Below are 20,240 nucleotides of genomic sequence, written 5' to 3'. Positions count from 1 at the left end.
TTGGATGACAGTATCCGCCGTACACTCTCTACTTACTTTTTGTTGGGCTCTCCCGCTGGTGTGTGTGTTTGGACAGGGTGTACATTAGATTGAACAACTGCAATATGGAACATTTTACAACCTGTCTGATATATTCCATTTCCATGTCATTTTTACGCAAATCATTTATCACTATAGGTAGGAGACTCTATCCTTCACAACTGTTCACCCTTTGACAGGCATCATTTCCTCCTTTCCCAGCCCTCCTCAATCGGAAATAGTGCTGTCTCTTTGACATGTGTCTAGAGGTCTTAAGTCTTCATTTAAATTGCAAAGCTGGTAGAAACAGGCTTTCTTTGAATGCATTGTGTGATGTTTTGGCTGAAAACACTCAAGCCCTGTGGGATGATACGTGTCATCTGCCATCACTTCAGAGCTGCCTTCACTTCACACGAACTGATGAGGGTTGGTGTTGTCTAATAACTCAAGACCCCTGTCAGGGAGGGAGGGGGGGAACGCAGGCTGACACTTGCATGAGGGTAAACTAGGAAGGCTGACAGAAGAGTGCTGGGAGATCCTGGGTATTGCAGTTTGAGTGAAGCAGAGAGAAAACGACACATTGTGAATCCGGATTAGTCGGCCTGCATCCAACTGTTACAGAGAGAATGATTGAATGGAGGGTAGCATACCGCAGTCTTAGTTAATTAAAGGTATCCGCAGCTCTCACCTCCTCTTAGCTCAGCTTGGAGTCTTGAATGGAGCTGTCACAGCGGCTGGTGCCTCCCTGCCTTCACTACAGGATTGCTTTTTACCAGTGGGACCAGATGTAACCTACATCTGCCAGGCTTCATTAGCTATGTCAATCTGGATAGCACTGTTCATTCTCGCTTCACAAATGTTTTGTTTTTGTTAAAACTTATTTTCAGTTTCCATATTTAGGCAATTATGATTTGCCATGTAAAGTTTCCAGCACTGAACTCAAAGTCACACTTTATCCTGTGGTTAAACAAACTGTCATTGTGAGTTTAACTAAAGTTTAAGGAGGGTTGCAAAATTAGGCTAATCTCTACAGGGAAATTCTCCATTTTACACTTCAGCAGGCGGCTTTCATGTTTTTCAGTGCGACTGAAGATTGGACTTCATTTCTTTGCTTGAAATGTATCCCGTTTGATATTGATTGATGTTTTAATTTCCTAACAGGATTGATCCGTGTATTTCTCACCTAAGCTTCTCACATCAGCATTTAATGTTATTAGATGCAGTCTCCCTTTTTAAGATATGATGAGGAAAATTATTTTGAAGCCTCCATGAAAGAGATTTCCTACCTTGAATACAGATGAATTGTGAAAATGGTGTCTATAGGGAATACGCTGCCTGCAGCTCTCAGTGGGATGTCTCCATCTACATTGCTTTCATGTGAATGTCACGTAAAATGGACCTTCCTTAAGTACAAGATGAATACTAATCCATCTATGATCTGCTTGCATGTTTTTGGTATGTTCACAATTCTACTGGATTGGATAAAATCTATTTTTTCCTAAGAATTAGTTTGCCACATGAATTTATTTCTGTGTTTGGATGTTCATTGATTTCAAAAGAAGACAGCGTGTGTTTAGAAAACTCTCCAGTCCAGACTGCCCACACCAATTAAGATTTTTGATGAGTAACTCTCAAGAGGTATGGGTTGTCCCTCCACCTAGTGGCAGTGTAGGGGACAGCACATCAGTCTACACACACAACATAAAGCCCCATCTTCACTTGCCTACACCTCACCCGTGTTTTCCCTACACTGAAATATTTGATTATATGCAAACCGCATATATGTTTGTCTTAGGAGACAGACAGATCCTTACTGACATGTAGTATTTGCTCACTGTAATGCTTGTGCTCAGAGTTTGACCCATCCAGGATTTAAAGTGTTTATGGATGAACTCATGTCATGCTGTGCTGTTGGAGGCCAGTTGTAATGCAGAGCTATATTTAAACTTCCCCTGGGGTGCCATTAAATCATGTAATTTCTTCGTCAGGCCTGGCTGACCTCATTTTAATACCCACATCAGACAGCATTAAGAAGAAACATTGAAAAAAGGAATATTGAATTCTGTATCTACTGTGCTATCTTAAATTTATATTTTACATTTAAGCCCTTTTTAGACATTCTTATCATGTAAGACTTGCAAGTAGAATAAGCTCAAATTCTTTACATTTGGATGTTGGAATAGCAGGAGCATGATATTATGTGTTGTGATACGGATGTGTGTTAGTCTTGGCTGCCAGCGTGACTATGTATAGTTCTGCAAAGAGCTCAATCCATTTGGACCTCCAAGAGAAATGAGAAAATCATAAAAGGTTGATGCATAAAATGGTTGTATTTGTTGTGTTTTGTTTTGCTGGGGATAAGAATACAGAGAGTGTTTTTCACTCAGCTAAATAGGATATAAAACTTTAATTGTGTTTCGCTGTATTATTTTGGGGAAAGAGGGAACATGCTGAAACATCACTTTGTATTAGAGCCTTATAGACCATAAAATTCAATTAAGCTTTAGGTTCTTTTAGCAGATAAGTGAGTTTGTGTTTGACAGTATGGGCTATTAATGCTGTGGACTCTACAAATGTCTTCAATTAGTCCTGTGCGACTGTCGAAACAGTTAGCTCCTGCAGCTGCAGTACTCCTAACCTTGAGTGGGTGTTCACATCCACAGGGGATGGAAGATTCCCCTGTTCTCCTCAGATGCGAGCGGGAGTGGGGGGTGAGGGGTGGGGGGACGACTCAGAGACAGATATTTATAGAGAGAGTGGGAGAAAGTGAGATTGTGGCTTGAAAGGTTAAAGTAAGAGGAAGCGGCAGAATGACAGAGAGGGAGAATGACAGAGTTGTCGGGTGAAACAGGGAGGTGGTGGAGAATAAAGATGAAGCAAGAAGATTTAGATTTGGATGATGTTGCAGACATCACCAGAGGCTGTGTGGACCCTGCTGCAAATTTATGTGTCTCTGTAGGTCAGGTTGGTGCTTTATTGTCTGTGCTGACCCTAATTAAGTCCTGCAGATTATTGTGAGTCACTGAAGGGCTAGAGAAAATATCTTCTTATGTCCTGCATTTGTATGTTCATTGTTTCCCCACTGCATCATCCCCTTATCGCTCTATAAGCATTACTTTGCTGTGCTGATCCTAAAAGCAGATTATTATTACCACAAGAGAATCTGAAATATTCATATGCTGCAGAAATAATATAGGTAGCTGCGTTTATTAGCGTAGTCAGTTTAAGTGAAATGGGCTTTGCAGAAGCGTTATTAATGTTGAATATCTCATACATAAGTCAGAATGTGAACTCAAAGTCTTAATATTCCTATCCGGCTAGAATTATGTCACAAGCAGACAGCTAAACCAGTAAATCACCTCCTCTGAAGTCAGATTTCCCCAAATCTGTAGCTCTTTTTCTGCTCTGACAACTGAAGCAACCATTTGTTCCAGGCACCCAGGAATCTATTGGCCTTGTGACATCACATCTCTGCAAGGCTACAGAGTCCCAGCGAGCCCCCCCCCAGCCAGTAATTACTGTCTCCTATCTACCGGGATTGTCCCTACCAGGCCCACTGAGACTCTGCACTAAATCTCCTTGATGTTCCCAGTCAGCCATCCAGATAGGTAGCTGGACAGCCAGAAAAAGGCAGGGCCTCCTGGAAGCGAGCTCCTCCCCAGGGTGTTTGATGTATGGACCAACATGGGCTGATTTTAACGGATGGTCTTTCCTCCCACACCGGGCCCCTCTGAAGTCATTGTCACACTGGGCAAATGTGTCCGGGAGAATAGATGGGAGTTTGCTGTGTTCAAGATAGGGTGGAGAAAATGTTGTCTTTTGGACACATGGCTGATGAGACACACAGTGGCGCAGACAGCCATTTTCCTGCTGTAAAAAGAAGTTTATAGGAGCTGGGCTGTCAAGAAAAGGAATAAATGAGGATATGTGGTGGGAGGTGTTAGTTGTTACCGCTCAGATGTGCAGCATTGTGCTTTTGCATGTGTTTTATGAGTGCAGGTGCTGTAGATATATTATAATTAGTTTGATCCATGTTTCTTTTGCTAGGAAGATATGGTTAATACAGCAACAACACCACATGTAGTTTCAGGTAGAAAACAATCTTGAAACAAACAATCTTGAAGCGCTTGAAAAGAAGACAATAGAGAGCTTACAGCATCAACAATATCCTCGATCGATGGGTATGTGGATGTTTCGCATTCCATTTGTTTCCAGTAATGTAAAATAACAAGTACTCAATCTGGGACCAATTGACTGGGAGGACTGTTGAATTTTAGTAGCAAATATTTCAGTTTACAACAATGTTTTGGGGCTTTGTGCTTCCTTTATGTGGAAAAGGTCTTTTTACAGGACATGAATTTAAAGGAGATTTAAAACATTTCATTGAGCTTTGTTGCAGGCAGAGAAGGGATGATGATGAAAGATTTGGCTTTTAGTTTGAAATATTGATTTGTTTTTTAGGTTGTTGTCCAAAAATAAATGAAACACATTTCAAATCAATGCATGGCTTTTGTAACTAAAATGAAATATCAGTGGAACAGGTTGAAAGATGACTGTTAATTATGCAACACACCACAATTTTGTCTTCAACAAAAGTTTATTAAAACATGACAATTAAGTGACACTGAACACAATAAGCAAAAATATGAAGTCATTCACAATCTTGCATATCAGAGAAATGGGACCAGTTGTGCTTTGAGCTGGTCTGCCATGCTGTCAAATTTGCATTACTACAAAAAGTGAAAGAGAAATAAAAAGAGCAAGAGAGACAGATAGCTGAAGGGGCTCTTTTTTTGAAAGCCTGCTTAGTCAAGCACAGTTGTTTATGAGAGTATCAATCCACATTACGACACACTGCTGTTCTACTCATTTACAACACGCTGCCAGTCCTCAAATAGGAATATCATAGTTACTGTATTTAAAAGTCACATTCAGTATTTGTTATTCTTCCAGCTTCAGCCGGAGAGGAATGTTAATAAGCCTTAAAAGCCATCCAGAGCTTTGACTCCTTGTCACTGCACTGCAGGTTTTATCCTGGCTTGTGCGAGGCAACACATGGTGAGAGCTTGACTCTCATGCCTGTTATTTTTCTAAAACTGGGTGTAAATGCAGTGGGTAGTGCTAACTGGGGCCACAAGCTAAAGACTAAGTAATTATTGTAAGGAGGAGGGAGGAAGACCTTATCAACAGGTGGATTTCTGGTGGGCTTCAGTAACAGCCAGTCATATCAGCTCCTCTCATGTCCATTAAATGCAACAGATAGACTAATAGACCTGTATTTTGATTTTTTTTTTTTTTTGGGTGAACACAGACATGAAATTTTTCTTTCTTTCTGCTCATCCATTTGCTTCACTCTCAGTATTCTCTCTTTGGAAGAGTCCCAGAGAAGAACAGGTCAATACAGGTAAACTCCCAGAGCAAAGAAAGAAGTTAATGGTTCACTTTCACCCTGTGAAAGAGAGATCAATAACACAAATGGATGCATTTAACACAGTATTTCTCAAATGTCAGGTGTGTCCTTAAAAAAAAGAACAAAAGACAGTAGGGGTTGGGCTTGATGGCATTTATATATGAAGTTAGTGTGAATTTGTTAAAAAATGTTTTGCTTTGAATGTCAGCTGCACCATGAAGAAACACATTCTCCTCCCCCGATCACATCACTCCTAAGTGGTTTACAATATTTCTTGTCATAGTTACAGTAGAAAAAACTCACACTGTAAAATGCTGTTTTTCAAAATCTTGCCCCTAATTTGGTGCTAAAACCTGGATTGCTAAAACCTCACTATTTATACAGAGTAATGCCCTATTTCGTGCTCAGACCTGAGAAATGACATTCCTGCAGTGTGTCTCCTCATGTTACCATCACCATGGGCATCTGCTGGATGGCTACACACACACGTTGTGGTTGAAGCTGTTGATAGCCAGTATTGTGTGCTGATAGTCCTTGCACTGATATTAACTATTGTCACGGCAAAAACATGAAAGTATTCAGTTTGTGTTTTATTTTTCGGTGAGCATGAAACCAATTAGCACCTATTCAGAACTTCCCCCTCCTATTCAGTGGTAGGGTAACACTTCTTTATTTTAGCAAAAATATTTGTAAACAAGCTAATGATTAAAAAGATCTTCCAGTATTAAAAAGTACTGACTGGACTCTCACATGTGGTGATATATGCACATACACTTTTGATTTCTCTTTGCTTAGTCTCACTCTGCAGTTGAAAAAGGGACATGAGACATTGAGAATGATGGCGGCTGGCTGTGACACTGGTGGCAACAGGCTTGTCTGTCTGAGTCTGGAGGCAAGGGGGGGAGGGTTGTGTGCAGGCAGTGGGAGGGGAAAAAGGAGAGGTGAGTGACTGATGGGCATGTGTCAGCCTTCTTCCTATAGTAAATGTTGGGGGGGACAAGGCTGGCTCGCTAATTGGGGCGAGATGTAAAAGTTCATGTCACTCATCATCATCTTCATTAATTTGTTTGGAGGCAAAAGCCAGTTCAAGCATAGAACTGAATGATTAGTCACAAGAGTCAGGGGAAGGATGCATCTCCACTCGTCCACTCGATTGGTACCACACTGTGCCGCTGAACACAAAGCTGTCTGCTTTAATTATTGAACATCTGTACATTTAAATTGCAAGGCAATTTCTGAGAGCAACCCTGTGAGACCAAGTCTTGGACTGATATTTTTTTTCTCTTTTGCACAACCTGTGCAAAAGTGAATCAGTCCTGTAATAATAGCATTGCCATGTATTGTCATGATGGTCATAATAAAATACAGGTCTTGGCCTTCCACCATCTACAATTTCTATCTGACCTTGATTTGTTCCCTTCTTTCAGAACCCTTCATGTGATGTCCTGAGGGAAATAACGCTGAGGAGATGGAGAGCAGGACGCAGCCTCTGGAATTGACTGTGAAATTAATGGGAGACACGTTATTCCAGCACGCTGCTTAACCAGTGTGAAAAACAGATAGTGACAGCGATAACAAAGCAGGTAATGAAATAGTAAGTGCTCTTGATACTGTTGTATGTATTTACCACTTTCTTTACTTTTTTGTGATCACCCCTGACTACAGCAACAGTGGGATAAAACTGTAGCTGCAGTAGACAATTGTAGTTTGATGACAAAATAATAAAATTTTACATAATAAATTATTCTTGTTTTTTTCCCTCTTCATACAAATTAAACATTGCTTTCAAATAACTGCAAAACTAAGCTTCAACAGGTATAATTAAGCTTAATTTACCATATAATTAGATTAATATGCCGCCAAAAAGTTCCAGTCTCTTTTTAATGATTGTTTAATACTAGCAGTTGGCACTGTCTCTCCTCAGTAATTCCTGCTCTTGAATCTAACGATCCGAACAAAGCCAACCAGTTATATGGTCCAGTTTGAGTGGCTTTTAAAACCTGCTAAGATCTCATTTCCATAAGCCTCTAACTGGGAAAACAACAGCAATTATGGGACTGGTATTAGCATGAAGTGACACCTCAGAGCCGCAGTCATGAAGCAGGTGGGTAATTGGCCCTGAGCTGTACCGTGGGCACTCAGTGGGACTGTCCTTGTCTCGTGATGGGGACGTCGGCCGCTCCACAGGGCGGACTTATCAGCTCGCTGCCCTCTGTGCCAGATGCAGCATTTCATAATTAACCAAGTGAGACGAGCAGGGTCAGAGAGACACTGCAGTTCTGTACTGTAACTAGCTCTGCTGAAGCCGCGATCATGCATGTACAGCACATGTGTCTCTTCTCTCCTGCTCTCATTTAATCAGATGTACACTATGTAGATTATTTGCATGTGGACAGTGTGTTACTGAGGGAGTTTTATTGCTGAGACTGAAACTGGACTCCAGAGGCCTCCCTGGTGTTAATTGAGGTATAATGTGATTTGTTTTGCTGGCCCTTCCAGCAGCCCTTCCCAGTCCATTGAATCAGATCCCCTGCGATTACTCTCTAATGGCCTCAGTTACGTCTGTGTACTTTAAACAACCCACAACTGCCGAAGATAAAATGATAAGGTTAATGCTGCAATGACACAATGCAAAGTGAATAACCGTTTAAACAGTCTGTCTTTACAGCACCACTGCAGTGTACTTAAGATAACTGTCCTTAAATACAGTGACTGTTCCAGCAGATGCAAAGCCAGAGGGCTGATGCTGTTGCAACACCATTTTCTTCTGGTGCATGTCCATATTTTTACTTCAGTTTTTTTGCTTAAATAATCACTTAACCCTCTGAGTGTTGCAGGTGAATCTGTGTAAGCAAAGGAGCAAACAACAAGGAGCTATAGTTAGGAGAAGTGCTCACACAGAGACCTGTCCTTGTAGGGTATACACAGCGAGAGTCCTCTCTCTCAGTTCATTAAAAGCCTATAGCCATCATTCACCATCATTCACTGAACATAATTGCGCACTACAGCAATGTGAGTTAGAAGAGTCTGGTGATATTTTCATCCCAATATAACATGCCTGCTTTGATGCTTGAAGCGCCAAAGAATTAATTTAGAAAAAGTCAATATGCATATCTATTTCTAAATGTAATGACATGGTCACTCACAGAAATCCACAGTCTTCATTGTGATCTTTTTTTTGAGCACTGTTTGTTACCAAATCACGGCTGCCAGCTGTTTAGCTCCATGTAGAAGGGGGAAACTATTCTCAACAAGACACATTAATATTTGAATTTACAAGTGCATATTTTAGGACTTTTGATGCCATAAATCATACACTTATGAGTCCATTGATACGGGAGCAATCACTTACTGTTTGAGAAAGAATAAGTTCCATTGTGTTTTTGAGCGAAGTTTCCATTGTAATGACACAATCATTGGCCTTGTTTTTCAAAGACACAGATGTTGGATTGGAGTGAGTGACTTATATTTGGCTGCAGCCAATCAGTTGCATCAATACCATATTCAGTAGGAACAACATGCAACAATAGGATTTTCTTTTTCTATTATGAGAGGAACAGGCTACCAGGTGCAGGTCTGTAGGGAACGTATTTATTTATTATAGGTTGGTGTGTTGATTTGCAGAGATATACCTGACTAAACCGATTATTCTTGAGTGACCTTTCTGCATTGGTGCCACTACACTGCAGTTCATGAATGTTTAATGGAAAGGCCGGCTGTTTTGGGCCTGCCAAGCTAGGTTTGCTGCCTGACAGAAACATACTAACTCAAAGGCAGAGTGGAGGTTAAAAACAGTGGGTGCTACAAACAGAGGACACCCGACACAACCTCTGACAAGTAAACACCCCTCAGACCCACAGAAAGCAGGTGAGTATCAGATGAGGGAGGCATGCAATTATGCAGACAGACCCATTGACATGACCCACTCTGGCTTTGTCTCGCTCACATGCACACATTTTGAACTTACATTTTATCCCTGTAAATTGGATCCTTGGCCTTGTTCAGCTTTTACTGGCAGTATGACCCATGCCATATCAATTAATGCCATCAGGTATCACTCAAGAACACTAGATAGATAGCTAGATAACTACAATGACAAATGCCAAGCTCAGGCAGAGTGAAAAAGCATGGGTGAGGACAAAGTAGAAAATGAGAGGGGGACTTTGTACAGAGAACGGGAACAACAGGATGTACTGCTGTGGTGAGATGTCATTACCACAATGTCTTTCTTACAGTCTAGCCCACAAGCTGCACTCCACTGACACTTTTTGTGTCTCCTTGTATTTTCTACCTACTATAATTTATACTCTAGTCACAAAACACCTTGAACAAAGTACAAAAGAAGACAGTCGCGAGAAGCATTTTGCAGCAGGCAATGATAATATTAAAAGATGATGGGAAAATGGGATAGATAATTGGGTTTGAGAGTGAACTGAGATTGCACATGAAATAGTGAGAAAATGTGCGGCGGAGGAGGTGCTGGTTTGGCAGGTGGACAGTAATGTGTATAACAATTACCAGATTTATAAAAAACAAGAGACAAACAAACACACACATACATACACACACATCATATCCCTGAAACAAAACCTCCACCAGTTTGCTGATGCCATGTTTGACTATAAAGGCACAAACAACATCAAATCAAAGTCTTTTACTCTGTGTTTGCAAGATAAACACAATCAGCCTCTCATATCTGTCTGACAGCATCCCACTCTTCCAGCTTTATGGAGGAGACAGCACAAAGGGAATGCTAGTCAAGTGTGTCATGAAGTGTGAATGTGAATGAGAGAGGGAGAGAGAGACTAAGGCTACCTTCAACGCCACTGAAGTGTAGGGAAACTTTTACTCCCATGAAGTCTAACATTTTACTGCTAGGGTGGCATGACAAGCTGAAACCTTCGACTCTGAGCTGAAATCTGAGGGAAAGAACAAGCAGATGAGCCAGCTGCACTAACAGAGTGGACGGCATATGAATATGATTTCAATAACAACTCTCTACTGTAGAAGTCCTGGATTTTCAGTTCCAAGTATAGTTACTCAGATTGACTAGTTTGAAACTTAAGCATAATATGTCTAACTAAAGAAAGGGAAAAATAATGAGAGGATTAGATACAGGAGGTCAGATGCAACTTCCTCTGTGTTTTTCAATCAGTTGTCTATGTTTTTATTATGTACATGATAGGCAGATATATTTTCTAATTACTATTTCAACTGGGCAAAACAGCTGTCTTGCAAAAAATATAAGAACCTCAATAATTCCTCACTACTTAAAGATTCAAACCTCACCTTGAGGCGTCTGTTTAAACTTCCATTGCTTCTTAGTTGAGAGAGGCACTGAAGAGGGAAATAGATGTCTGGACTGGGGCTGTGATGCAGAGAGCGAGTCTCATTGATAATGCATCAGCAGAAGAAATCCATCAAGACCGCATCCATTTAATGCATGAAGTAGACATTTATGCATGAAAGTACCCGTGGCCTCTGGCTCTGAACCCGCGGCCAGGCTAAGTGGGGGCTGTCCTCTCCAGGTTGTCACCGAGTACAGTAGCTCTGGTCTCAGGGACACAGCGGCTCCCCCAGACATCAGTCCCGCCCAGTTCCAGACAAAAGAATGAAACATTCATGAGGTGTCCTTACCACAATGGCAGATTCAGTGTTGTTTGGTTATGATGGCCTCCCTGCCTTTTCTTTCTCACTCCACTCCACCCCCCTTCAGACACATCATCATATCTTCTGGCCCACTTGATAGAGGTTTCAGGTGAAAACATAAACCCAGTGTGGAGTGATTACCGAATGTGCTCCTGCAGAGGAGGGACTGGCATTTCTCTTTCTTTGTTGTGCATCTGACCTTTGAAAATATCACAGATTAAATCTTTAATTATTTATGAAGGTTAGTGGTGGTGATAGGAGAAGAGAGGGGGATGTTGCCACATGTGATGAGGCATTCTTACTGTAAGAGAAAAGACTGACTTTTTAGCTGTTGTGGTTCTGATCTGACCAGTACACATAGGGGCATGCACTGAGCCCCCTGGTTCGCCAGACAGACATTTTTTGTTTGAGGACAGTTTCTTTTGTGTAATTTGTGCTTTCAGTGTGTAATGTGTCCTTTCAGATATTATTATGTAGATTTTAAGTTCTACCGCCAACATTGCACTCAAGTAGGGACCTCTTCCCAACATGTGTTGCACACAGTTTAGTGAACATCAAAACGGCAACCCTTAGATCATTCCAGCTCCTCACATCATCTACCCTCATGCTGTAAACATTCCTGACACATTCATTTTAAAATAATTAAATAATCATAATGCGAAAAATAATAGATAAACAAACAACAGAGAAAATGACTGTGTTATATGGAAAAAAGTATTTCCCGGGAGAATGGTTTAACCAGTGTTTGATATGCAAATTCCTTTTTTCATTGGAACCCCCAGTAAATGTCAGGAAGGGACACTGGGGAGGGGCTGAACATCTCAATTAAAGAGCGGTAACATGCATCATTCCAAACAACCCATGAAATGAAAGGCATCATTTAGATTGATCTACAGCATCAGCGAGAATAAATCAGAGCAGCAACCTAATAATGCAACACTCCAGGGTGCGTCTGCAAATTGCAGATAGGAATTCAGAACAGTATCTGCATAATGATGTTCCAGCTGATGAAGTTGGTGATCAGTATTTGGGAAATGGCTACTGTCACTGTGAAGTTAAATGCTAAGATGTTCCTGTGAGAGAAGAACGAGTGTAGGGCTATACCTCTCTAATGGCTGAATCATGCTTACAGTTTGTTTTCTATGGACCAAACTGTGGTTGAAGGCAATAAACTGATTCGTCTGCACTCCCAATTAACCTTGTGCTGTGTTCATGCCAGTTAAGCACTTTCAGGGAGTTTGCAAATGTGCTCCTTGGCATACTCTGCCTGTATATTGAGAAGGCACTTCAAGTTGGCTCTTGGCAAGTTTAAGTATTCTAAGTTTTCCAAACATTAGGAGCTGCTGGCTATCTGTCGATGGTCCCAGAATATCCATAACAGCTTGTGCTTGAAGGGTTCTCCTAATTAACTAATTTCCTAATGGTTCTGATTATATTTGGACTCATAACAAACTGAACCATAGGATCTTTCTGTGTCTGTGAGAGCTGTTTTTTGAGGCATCATAAAATTACTTAGAAGATTTTTTAAAAAGTTTATTGTTGTTTTGGATAGCATTACTTAACTTTCCTTATTCAGTAACATTTTGTGTGTTTCAAAGTCAACATTCTCACAATTTGATGGGTGAAGGTGTTTCATATCAGCGCAACTATTATAGATGGTTTCTATTTTGATCATCGTAGAGTCCAGAATAATGTGTTTTGCCACCCTAAAGGACAGATCTTTGTACTCATTATTCTAAAAATTGCTCACTTGCAAGTAGGGAGATGTTCTTTAAAAATTACTCAAGGGAACATAAAAGTACTGAGTTTCATTAATCAGAATATGAATTTATTTACCCAGTATGAGAAATGCACTTGGATTTATCTTGGTGACATCAGTGCTAGAACATTGCAATTGTATTTTTTATTGTGCTGCAACAGCAGGACCATACATTAATCTCCAGAGGACAGTGAGTTAAACAGCAGAGATCATATAGTGCATACATGTATCCAGATTCTTCAGAAAGGCAGCATTGCACAGGAAGGAGTTCAGTACAACGTAAAGCTGCATATGAATGTAGATTGTTGGGTTAAGCAGAAAACCAATGCAAATTGTAATTATTAAGCTTACACTATGTGATAATATCAAGGGTTATATTAACAACCCCCACTGAGAATGACCTAATTAACTGACCAAGGAGGGGATGAGATGTTAGACGGACACAGCATGAGGGGTCACACTGCTGATGTCACCTCAGATTGCTCTGTTTACATTTTTACAGCAAAAGCATGTGGAAAGATCTGTCTATGGTGTTTAAGTATGTTAAGAAATATTAAGATAGCAGAAAGTGAGTCTTTTTGCCTCTTTGTATTGTAATCCTTGGATTACTCTGCAGTGCTTGGAGGATGATGTGGACTTATGCCAGACAATACAGTACATGCTCTTTATCTTCGACTGGATATACTACACTTTGTGATCTTGATCTGTATCCTTCAGTGGTAACACTTACATCAGATTTTTGCTTGGTCACAGAGTTCTGTCACACAGTTCAACACTGTTGTGGGGCACCAGTTCTTCTCTGACTGGAATCTGGGACAGTCTTTGCTTGTTACACTGCTCAACATATTCTCCAGCATCTAGCGCAGATTCAAATGCAAGATGTTGAAGATTAGACGAATTACTTGGAATTTAAAAAAAGACTGCATTTAAGGCTTTAGATGACCCAGTTTCCAGGCATCCATCCAGTGGCTTAGTTGCTCTGGAGGCTTCTGAATGTTGTATTTGTGAATTCACTATGCACTGTCTATGTGCTTGTGTTTGTGTGCATGTGCACAAGTGTGTTTATGTCCATTGTCTATGTGTGCATGCACACATGCAAATACATTCCTGTATTTTGTTTTGTTTTGTTTTTTCTATATTTAGTTTTTGCTTATATGCAGCTTTTTTGTGTGTCTGTTGGTACACATCCTTAGATCTCATCGAAAAACAGTGACCTAGATATAATTAACCCCCTCAAACCAGTAGAAAATTATATTTAAAAGTAGCACAGCACCCATCAGTCTGCTCTGCATGTCAGCATGGAGTTGCACCCTATGTTAAAGCTGTGTTTCTAATAGAGGGAGATATCATGCACTCCCTGCAGCATGTCAAGCTGGCGGCACACAGGGCAAATGTTCAGAGAAATGTAGTAGACAGGTGACAGAATGAATAAGCTTGTCTCAAGGCAGTCTCATGGCTGACAGGTACTTCACACGAAACACATAAATTCTAAAAAATAAGAGCTTCTCTTGTTGCCAAAATGAGCATCACTTATTGAATAGCAGAGAAACAATTAATGCCCTGAACCATGGCTTTTGCTTCTATGGCAGCACAACACCAAGGTGCTTTATTTATTCTTGCACAGATAGCCACTTGTAAGACATCATAAGGTGTAATTTTCCATTGGCTAAACAGCTTCCATCATTTCCTTAGAGATGAATGAGCACCCACATCACACGCCACTTTTAAGAATCTTCACCAATGCGTAAGATCCTGATTACACTTTGCCTTTAATCTAATAATCAGATTTAATGTGACTGTTCATTTGTTCATGCATATCACTGTGGGTTTGAACTCCTACTGTGTTGGACACACATACCATGTTCGACCCATTTTCTTCAAAATGGCAAACTGACTTATGGATGCTATAGTTATTATGAAAATGAGCCAACATTAACCCCTGTGTATTCTATCCGATCAGATCACATTCTTGTGAGATTGATTTCCTCTGAAGACCTCTTAGCAGATCAAAATCCTCTCAGTAGCTCAAGCATGTATCTGATGGCATAAATTACGAGCTGGATCATCTGTTGCTCACAATATGTCACGAAATGGCTGCTTAGTAAGAAAAGGGGGAAATTAATTCAAGGATGATTGATATGATTGCAGGCGGGGAAGTAATGCTGCTTTGAAAAGGAAATTATCAACTCCTCACAATGATTAATCAAACTTATGATGGTAAAATTCACTAGATTTCAAGTTGCACTCTCAGTTGCATCTCAAATTCTTAAAGTTAAAATGGACGTGCATTGGAGACTGATTGGCTCAATTTTAAGAATATTCTTGTGTTAACAGTAGGTGGAAAAGTAAAGATTTTTACAAGTGGACTGTTACAATCAAGTCTTCTACCATTATTTAAAGCACTGAAATAATGTGAATTTCGTGTCTATGTGCAGAATGTAACATAAATTGCATTGCACTGAACTCAAAATAAAATTTGAGATATAGAGACTCATGCTGTGTAACTGCATCCTGCAGCTGATGTTTCTAAGCAGCAATGCACTAAGTAGAAGATTTGTCTTTTTTGTCACAGATTCTGCATAAAATAATGAATAACTCTTACCATATTTATGTCTTACAAGACAGCAATATTCTGCAAAGAGTCTTTTTCTTGCACGATGCAGCATTGCTGATGCGTGGTTTCCTCACCCTCCTGCTGGGAGGTGTGAACCAAGGGAAAGGTAGAGACAGGAGAAAGAGGAGGCAGAGAACGCAGTAAAGCTCAATGAGCACAATGTCCTCATCTTCTTGTTCTGGATATCAGAGTTTCCAGTCCAGTTTTTGTAGAGGAAATGATGTATTAATAATCCATTACCCATGATGTTCTGAGTAGTATTTCTAATAAGTTGATTAGATGATGGAGTTATCATGCAGAGCTGCACACTGTGGTTATAACAGGATCTCTACACACACTCATTAAACCTGCTGATTTTGTTTGATGAATCAAAGCAAACCCACATGTAGGAGAGATGCAACTAGACAAACTGTGCCTCCAGGAGTACTTTATGATATAGCTAGGAGATAAACATCAGAAACCTTAGTCTGTTGGACTTTGTGGAGAATAAGAAGAGGGAGACTGGTGCATCCTAAAACAATTAAATACATGAATATATTTATGATTAAATATCTTTATCCTCGTCAGGATGGCAGTGCTACTGAGAATCCTACTGGCACACAGTCCTACCCTGGGGTTCGGGGATTACATGTGCTGCGTACACGTTAAAGCCTCTAAACCCTCGCCTCCGCAGAGCTGATCTGACTGCACAATCATCCCCCTCATTCTCAGCTCCACTCCACCGGCCATGAGGCCTCCATTCTCCCAGGATGCCGGCTGCTTACTTCCAGATCAGCAGAGCTCTGCAGTGGTCGCAAACGTCGGACCAGGAGTAAATTTGTCAGCTTGCCTCTGTGTACACAGGATCACCTGGGAGTTGACCCTCTAGCTCACCATCAGTTCATGGAGTCAGGCGTTCTGACTGGAGTGAGGATTTTTCAGTATAAATATATTTTAGATAAAAAAACACGTCAGAGGAACATTTGGAGTTTGTGTTTCAGTCACTGCATTTGAACTCCTACATACTTACTTGCCACATGCAAACATACACTCATTTGTAGTACAAAAACATGTCTACACAAACGTATACATACACACACTTACTCTCACACCCACACCCACCCACGCATACACAAACACACAACACATCTGCAATTTCAAGGGGTGAATTGAGGACCTAGAGCCAACGAATACCGTGCAGGGCAGAGCATATTCAATTAGCCGCTGGCACTTCTTTACTCTCACCTATCGTCATTGCATCACATTTCAATATTGCACAGAGGTGTGCCGCCAACGCACTGCTGACACATCAAAGGGCTGCGGCAAATCCACACTCCTCCTCAGAGCCTCACAGCTATGTCACAGCCGTTCTTGGGGTAGGCCAGACAGGCGCAGGGAGAGGCCAGGCATGACTAAAGACCTCAGCAGACATATTAAAAAATGGATTCTCTATTTCCCACTTCGATGAGTTAAAGTCATCGGGCCAGCCTGTAGGTAGACCTTGATGGTTTCCTGGTCTAGCATGGCATGGTTAACTTAGAGGGAAAAGGAGAGAGATGATCTGGATCATAAGATGTGCATGACGGGGTAGATGTGATGAATGAATTTTAAGTGCAACACTACCTTATACTCCTACTTTTTTTGCCTAAAGTTAGTTTTCTAAAAATTCAAACTTAACCATTTTCTCTGTCCATCACATCTGTACCCAAGTACACCAGGACAGGTCTGGTGCACAGCAAGTAGTCCATCAATGCAGCACCAACACTGTCATTGACACCAAGAAATTAATAATAACATTCCCTCTGTCTCTCTTCTATCCCTCTTGAGGCTGTTGTAGATGGAGGCGATACAGGCAACAGAGGTTCCCTGAGATCTTCATTAGGATGTACATGTAGATACAACTTCATTTGCAGGAGGAGCATTAACACAGCAAGTTAAAGTTAAAACGATATGCTCATTTGTTGCCTCTAGGTTTGCCTCTTTACCTCCACACTGTCACTTCCCCTCTCTCTTCTCCTTTACTGTTGGCCAAATGAGTTAGGGCTCTAAATTGAATTCCATCTTCATGTATTTCTTCCACAGGGCTCGCTAATTAAGAATTTAATTATGGCTGAGAGCAAAACACAGGCAACAAAACCCGCTCATGTTTAAAACATCTTTGGACTTGCTATCTCTCCCTGTCTCACTCTTGCTCCCCCTCTTTGTCTTTCCTTCCTTGTGTGTGTTTTCTGAAAGTTTTGAGGTGAACTGAAGGTAAGACATACGCTAAGATGGTAATCAGAAAGGACTATACCAGAAATTCTCAAGAGTGAGCATGCATGATCAAAGTCAGGAGGCTGGACCGTAGAAAAGCTACTCAACCCTTCTTGATATTATTAAAAATTACAGGCCTGTTTGCTCAGAATAAAATCTTTCAGTGTATAAATCCTCCACCCCCAAAAATGAATATTTGATGATTATTGCAATTGAACAAAAAACCACAAGATTATTAGCACCCTGTGTTTTACTTCTTAGTTTAACTCCGTGAACTGCTCAGTGTGATATTCTACAACTGTGACATTGTCTCCTCTCTTTCAGTGCTTTGCACAAGGGCTGCCTGGAGGTTCGTTCCCCTGCCTGGGGGCTCTCCACTCACTAGACCAGTCCTGTTCACATACTCTACCTTTTCTCCCTGTCTCCATTACACAGATCCTCAAGTGTTGTCTCCATGGGCCAGCCCTCCAGCAGCCATTTGTCACAAGCAGATGTTCCAGAGAACCATGACCTCCGAGTGCGGTTGCTGGGGAATGGGAGCTTGGCACCAGTTCTGATTGGAATCCTGCAGAGCAGAGAGGGCATGGTCAAGGTGAGTAATACCAGCCCCTCTCAGGTCGTGAGGTCAGCTAATCTCCCATGGCAATCAGGAAGGAAATAGAATGAGTGCAGGGTCCCTGAATGGGGCTGTCCAGGCCCTGACATAGCAGTGATGGGGCCAGACTGTGACTGACTTTCAAGGACAGTTTTTGGTGTCCTTTCAAACTCTCTCACACATACCTGATATGGGATATATGGTTAAATTTGAACCTACGCTAGTTACATCTAATATGAATTACATGGCTGCATTCATTGAAATACAGATATCTGTAGGTAAGCAACAATATTCCGGCATCAGAAGCATGCTTGTTTCCATTTGGGGGTCAGGCAGCACTAATGAGCAACACCTTAGCAATAATGGCAACTAAAATGTGCAGGTATACTGTCCTTGTCGAGAGGGACTTGAACAAAGGAAAGAACTAACTGAAATATCTTCTCAAGGTTCAAATGGGTAAATGTGGACTTCTAGTTGGATATGGGTGAATACAACACCATATGTATACATATACATGCATTGGTTATGCCCTTACAAGCTAATCTGACACAAGCTGATATAATTTTGACCACTACTGAGGCTGATGTGACCATGTATAATTTGTATCTGTATGTTTTCTAATGTGTTTACTAGACTGCATGTGCAGAACATGATCACGGGACAACGTGATGCACATTGCTGCCAGCTGCATAGGCTGTTAACAGTTGGTGGCAGTAATGTGTGCTAAAAGTAGCAATACACCAATAAAACAGAAGAGTCAGTGTAGTAATGGTGCAGCGTTTAGAGCATTGAATAACAAAGACTTCAACATGTTAGTTAGACCTTCAATATACACGCAATGCATTTTTGTGAAAAATGTTAAATGAGAACAAAACCATGGCTGCTTATAATTAAAACTCCACATGGTGCCCTGAAAATGACAATCTCTCTTTCTCTTTTTTCTCTCCTGCAATCCCTCTCTCACACACAAACACCTGCTGGTTTGGCTGTGGCTGGCTGTCCTTGGAAAGGGTTTGTGCTGTCACCTCACACCTTGCAGGTCATGTGTCATTACAGCCCATTGTTGTGTTCCCAGAGCCACAAATGAAATGATTTCCCACTGGCCTGTTGAACATAATTTTGCTTAAATTGGAGAGTGGCAGAAAGAGACAGGAAAGATATGGCGAAGTGCTGTGGACCACGTAAACTGCTGTGCGGAACATAATGAGGCACATTCAAGCAAGTGCTGTCTGTGCACGGTAGGCACCTTAGTCCACTGATGTAATATTTAATTAATGTGAAAGTACTTGTCAGAAATGTTGTTTTTCTACAGTGAAACTGTGTTTGTTTCCAATTAAAACTACACTTGTGTAGAATTACAAAAGATTTTAATTAATAGGGCAAAACCACAAGCTACAGGTGTACCTGCTCTGATCAGATCACTTATACAAAACATCCAGGGATATCAGCAGGTGGAGCAGATACTAATGAATTGTCATAGATACGGGTATAGAGGAAGAAAATGAGAAAAAAAAAGGTACTGTCAGTGGTATTACACATTAGAGAAGAAAGAGTGTAGCACTAAATGTGTTCTGGTGTATAAAAGAGAATTTTCAGTTTGTGTTAAACAGATATTCTGTTATTGGATGTAACTATAATCCAGTGACAGAATGTAACATAATGTTAATGGCTGCATTAAAGACCTGAGTTAAATATTTGACACCATGCACCATTTTAGAAAAAAAAGATTTAAAAGATTTTAAATCATGCAGAGAAATTGTACAAAGTTTAACAATCTATGCTTTAATAGTTGCTTTATGGCTTGTGGTAACAACATCATAGTCACTGAGCAGATCTATTTTGCATCTCATATAATTTTTATTTCCATCTTCTGTTCTTGTAACCATATATGAGCCATAATATATTTAATAGTACTTGTGTCTGCATTACACACCTTTTGCATCACCTTTGTGATAATAATAAT

General features: G+C 40.7%; 1 protein-coding gene across 1 annotated transcript in view; it reads left to right on the top strand.

Moving 5' to 3' along the window:
• Positions 1-19,200, top strand: part of tasp1 (taspase, threonine aspartase, 1) — an 86,694-nt gene extending 67,494 nt beyond the window's left edge. Inside the window, exons 14-15 of the transcript XR_001960074.2 lie at positions 6,856-7,011; positions 18,118-19,200. The gene's annotated coding sequence lies outside the window, so the exon portion shown is untranslated. The remainder of the gene's footprint in view (positions 1-6,855; positions 7,012-18,117) is intronic.
• Positions 19,201-20,240: the final 1,040 nt, after the last annotated feature.

Source organism: Lates calcarifer, linkage group LG16_LG22 (genome assembly GCF_001640805.2).
Source record: "Lates calcarifer isolate ASB-BC8 linkage group LG16_LG22, TLL_Latcal_v3, whole genome shotgun sequence".
NCBI lineage: Eukaryota > Metazoa > Chordata > Actinopteri > Centropomidae > Lates > Lates calcarifer.
Note: the sequence above shows the minus strand (reverse complement) of the source record. Positions and strands in the feature narration are given on the sequence as shown.